The sequence below is a fragment of the Dama dama genome, chromosome 15, assembly GCF_033118175.1.
Source record: "Dama dama isolate Ldn47 chromosome 15, ASM3311817v1, whole genome shotgun sequence".
Taxonomy (NCBI): domain Eukaryota; kingdom Metazoa; phylum Chordata; class Mammalia; order Artiodactyla; family Cervidae; genus Dama; species Dama dama.
Window position 1 is genome coordinate 80104088 of NC_083695.1, and position 5534 is coordinate 80109621.

Genomic DNA, 5534 nt, shown 5'->3' on the forward strand with positions numbered 1-5534 from the left:
GAATTTAAAATTAAAGGTAGAGGAATCCTGATGCTACGACAATGAGGTCTTGAGCAAATTAACCTCTATAACCCCCAGTTTTCTCATTTGAAAAATATAACTTAGATGGAAAAACAACTGAAATGCAAACCACATACAAAATTTTCAAGTGTGCAAGTACTAATTGTTTTCTTTAAAGTTGGCTTTCAGGTATATTGGAATTTCAAGGTCAATCCCTCAGCAACCATTCTTTGAGAGTCTCCCATGTACAGAGCTCTATACTAGAGGCTTTACCTAATGATGACCCTGACTTGTTACCAAGTATGGTTAAGAATACTCATCATAGGAACTTCCCTGGTGGCCCAGTGGCTGAGACTCTGTGTTCCCAATGCAGGGGGCCTGGGTTCAATCCCCAGTCAGGGAGTTAGATCCCACACGCCACAACTAAGATTTTGCATGCCACAGCTAAAGATCATGTATGCTGCAACTAAAAGATCTTGTGTGCCACAACTAAGACTCAGTGCAGTCAAATAAATAAATACTCTTTTTTTTTTTTTTTTTTTAAAGAGAAGACTTCCCTGATGATACAGTGGATAGGAATCCACAGGGGACACAGGTCTGACCCTTGGTCCATTAAGATTCCACATGTCACGCACAACTAAAGCCCAGGGAACCACAACTACTGAACTTACTCTCTAGCACTTTAGAACCCTCAAGATGCAACTAAGGAGCCCACATGCCACAACCACTGAGCCCATGCGCCTGGAGCCCCCAAAATGAGAAACCTATGCCCTGAAAAGAAGAATAGCCCAGCTCCCTGAAACGAGACAAAGCCAGTGTGCAGCAACAAAGACCGGTGCAACCAAAAAATAATGAATGAATTAAAGTATTTTTTAAAAAAGGATACTCATCATAAAAGTAGCCATTGTTCTAAATACTTGTACATGCCTTGACTTTTTCTTGTTGTCTCAAACTAGCTAATAAGGAGTTAAAAATTCAATTAAAGTTACTTAAGTGTGACTAAAATAGGGCATTCTCTTCTTAGCAACTGGAAAAGAGTGCTGGCTTCTGGAGAACAGCCGAGTTTTAAAATGTTTATATCCGCATGTCCTCCTGCCCCAAAAGGCTTAATAAAGATTCTGGTTGGAATTAAATTTACAATATGGTGACTAGACATTTCATTTTTTACTGAGATGCAGTCTAATCCCCTTAGAGTATTGCATTTCATCTATGTAAATATCTACAAATTGCAGATGCCTGCAATCCCTCCTCTAATAAATTGCAAAAGACTGTTGATGATATTTGGCCTCCCAAGAGCTCACAGATTTGTTTACAAACTGTATCCAGTATTATTTTCAAGCTTTGCAATCAGAATTGTGAGCCTCAGCAGTCAGCTGCTTGGGCATTTCATAACACATAGCCTTGGACTGATAATTCGACACTTGTTTGAAGGCCTTAACCCCTCAACTGCACTGTAGTTACTGAAGGTCAGATACCAAGACCTCGGTTTCCTGTCCCTTCTCACCATCTCCTATACTTCTCATTCAAAGTTTCTCCATAATACAGAAAGTGCTGGAATTGTATGGAGTATGGGAGGCCATTTGATATAACAGTTTCATCTTCTGAGTAAGGTTGAGACACTCCAGAAACTCCAAAGACATGTCCATGGTAACTCAGCAGCAAAATGAGAACTTGAACCTAGCACTCCTAACCTCTAGATTCATTAGATGAATTGGTAAGAAACATTAAATATCACACAGAAGATCAGGTGGTTTAAAAGGCTGCCAGAAATAAAAAAGCAATAAAAAGTGTGGAGTCATTCTATTCCCCTTAGCTCCCTGCAGGTCCCCTGAGATGGAATGACATTAGGTTGCCAGTCTTAGTGGAACACATGAAAGCAGAAATACTGGCATTTGGAGGGTTGTAAGGATGGACAGGGAGGCCTGGCGTGCTGCGGTTCATGGGGTCGCAAAGAGTCGGACACGACTGAGCGACTGAACTGAACTGAACTGAAGGATGTGGAGCAAAAGTGGAAGGGGTCTTCTATTCCAACCTATCTCCAGGAACTTTCCCGGCTTGTCCAGACCTGGTTCTTGAAAGAGCACAAACTGATAACCGAAGCTCTAAGTAAGGACTTTCAGGACATCTGCTTATATTGGTCTGGATTTAAGTAGGTGAGATGAGTGGGAAAGAAGTTTGTAAATAACAAAGCACCAGACAAGCAAAAAGGAGATTATTGTCCATCATTTATTTTAATCCAAAAAAGACATGACTTTCATTTGTACTGTCAACATACTAATCACAAGAAAAAATACCAAGAATGTTGCAAAACTCAGACTCAGCTTTTACAATGCAGAGTGGCCATACTTGTTCACTTCATCACAGGAAAGCCTCAACTTGCTACAAGTGAAGTTCTCTAATGATACTCTCATTCTAAGTACATAAGAAGCACATATCTTTTGTTGGATTCAATTCCACACATGCCTAATATTTCTAAGGCTGACAAAACACAAGAACATAAGGACAGCTTTTGTGAGTAATCCTTGTGTAATATAATGATTTCAGGCATTCCAGGATCTGAAGGTTACAAAATTAAATGTCAGTTTCAGCTCTTGTTACTTGATTCATGACAACAAATCAATGACACATTGTTACAACTCAGCCAATTAAAAGTCACCATACTTAGAACTTCTAGGTTTTCCCAATGGACTTTCTGTTTATAAACAGTCCCTTCCAACTTCCTCCTCTCCTCTCCGCTATAAAAGAGTTTTCTCTCTTTTGTTTTACTGGACTTGCATGTTGTTCACGATAGTTGCGTGCCCTGAACTGTAAGTCTTTGCTGCTCCCAATAAACTTGTTTTGTTGATCAGATAAATAGCTATTCTATTGTTTGAGGTTAACAAGAGTCAGTAGGGAAACAGTATTTGTCAAAACCTCTAAGGATTGTATAAAGATGGAAAACTTCATAATTTAGCAATATAAGCCTTTATAAATACAAAACAGAGAATTTTCTTCTATCTTATTCATCGTTCCACAAAATGTACATTTAATCTACGCAGAGTGGATTACTGACAACCAAAAAACTTTAATTATTGACTTTTCTTCTTTTTTTATATATTTTTTTTCTGGCTTTTTTTTTTTGGACTGTTTTCTCCTTGGAATGTTCCATTTTTCAATCCTACTGTTGATTTTAAATAATCCTACTTTTGACAGAGTGACTTTGCTTTAAGTATTTATAAAAATTTCTTTCTTCTATTCCTATCCATGAAAAACAGTTTAAGAGGTGGGTCATTACAGAACTGGGGCTCCCCTTGTGCTCAGGACAAAGAATCTGCCTGCCAAGCAGGAGACATGGTGCATCCCTGGCTTGGGAAGATCTCCTGGAGAAGGAAGGGAACGGCTACCCACTCCAGTATTCTTGCCTTGGAACATCCCGTGGACAGAGGAGCCTAGCAGGCTACAGTTTATGGGATCGGGAAAGAGTCAGAGGCGACTTAGCAACTGAACAACAACAACAGCATTACAGAACACAACATGGAAAGCGTAGGCGCTTTTCTGGTTGTTGGTTGCTTGCTTGTGTCTTGGCTTATTCTCAGACAGCAGGTTTCCAGGGGTACCTGATGTTTTATCTAACACCATGAGGTGGGCTGTCTTCCCTCCTCTCCGTGTATCATTTCTGAGTATCTTCGGGAAGCTCCTGCGCACTGAGTTCACAGCAGAGAAAACCCAGAAACATGGGTTTGCATTTCAGGGATAAGCCAGCCACCTGGCCAGGCACTGGATCTCAATGTTTTTCTGCCTCAGATTATAGTACTATTCAGTCAGCTGCATTTCCTGGCTCTATAACATGCAGACTGTGGGTAATGAGCCATTGTGCCCGCCACGAAACAGTAATTGTGCTGGAAATTCACTGCAGGACAGTGTGCCGAGATCCCTAAAAAAAGCCACTTCCTCACTGAAACTTTGTTTTCAGGTGCGTCATCTCTTTCCATATACATAGTACGTATTATTCTTAAGTCCCCTGCAGATGAGCTTCCTAATTCGCTTTCTTTTTGAGACTTATGATGTTGGTATCTTTTATGATATCTGACTGTGTGTCATAGCAATGCAGCAAATGTTTTCTCTTTCATTATTTGTACACACATCTTTCTTTTATGTTTCAGGACGCTTAGAGCTATGCAACACCCACATTTCTTGGTTGGTGATGCAAGTTCTAGACACTGTCAAATTTTATCCTTCACAGGGAGAAAAACAGAGCCCTGAGTCCTATGGATTAAGGCAGTGATTCACGAAATTTTGGTGACATTAAGAATCATCTGAGTCCTTCCTCTTTAACTATATATATATTATATATATATATAAACCTGCATATTATAAATTCCCAGGTCAACCCTGCTAGCCCCCTTGGAGATACAGACACAGCTCCAGAAATTTGTCTTTTTTAAAAATTAGGGCCCCAGGTAATTTTAAGAAATGCTCTGAGAAACCCTGGAATGGAGGAGAGCTGTCTTAAGTTTACTCACCTCCTTTTTAAGCTCTTATCTGAGGGTTCTCTAAGCTCAGAAAGAAACCCGTGAGGAGTGAAAAAGTCCTTCTGGGAGTGAACTGCACATTCCACAGTGGGAAGCTTCTGGAGGCCTCAGAAGAGATACAGGCAAATGCTTTGTTTCAAAGAATGGTCTCATTTCATCACCTGGTTGCCTTCTTCCTCTTCTGTCTCCTCCTTCTCCCCCACCCTCCTCCCTTTCCTCATTCCCCCCATCTCTCCTCTCCCTCCTCCTCCTCTCCTTCCTTCTTTTTCGGTGCATTCAGGCACTATATTCTTTTCTCCTTTCACTCTCCAACCCCTCTTTGCACAAGCTGTTGCTCAGTCTGTCAGGTGACTATTTTTAAGAAGATGGAGTAGGTAGAAATTATCAAATGCTAGCAGAACTGAAAGACTTCTGGGAAGCTAAAGAGCTGCTCTCCGCAGAATCTTGGCATTGGTTGGAAAAAAATTACCTTTCTTATTTTTAGGGTGAATCAGATAGGTGTGTAAAGTGGTGGAGAAATTCAGCAGCACTCCACTGCTCAGATCCTAGCAAGGGAGAATTCGCCACCCCACCCCACTCCACACAAACACACCCATTACCAGGAACAGGCAAACTCAGAGTCCAAGTTCCTACCAAATTCAAAGCCATCACACACAGGCGCTAAGACTCTGCCACAAAGAAAACCTCCAGGAACTGATTATCAAGATTAGTCACCAGGGTGACTCACAGCCTAAGAATGGGCAGAGCATTTGAAGTAGCCCTTGGGGAATTCGAGGGTAGCAAGGCTAATTTAAGAGGTTGCTAACACAGACAAAGCTATTTACAAGTAAGGCCTTTCATTCTTTTATCGGTGAAGCAAACCAGCTGCCTGGTTTGTCTTGACACTGTAATCTGACCAGTAAAAGGCAGTTGGTGAGCAACATCCTCTCTCATCAGGCCAGGATGTGGCAAAAATAAATTGTCTCCATGGACCCCTTTAGGGATAAACAACAGATAATGCTTAGTATCTTTTGATCATGTCAC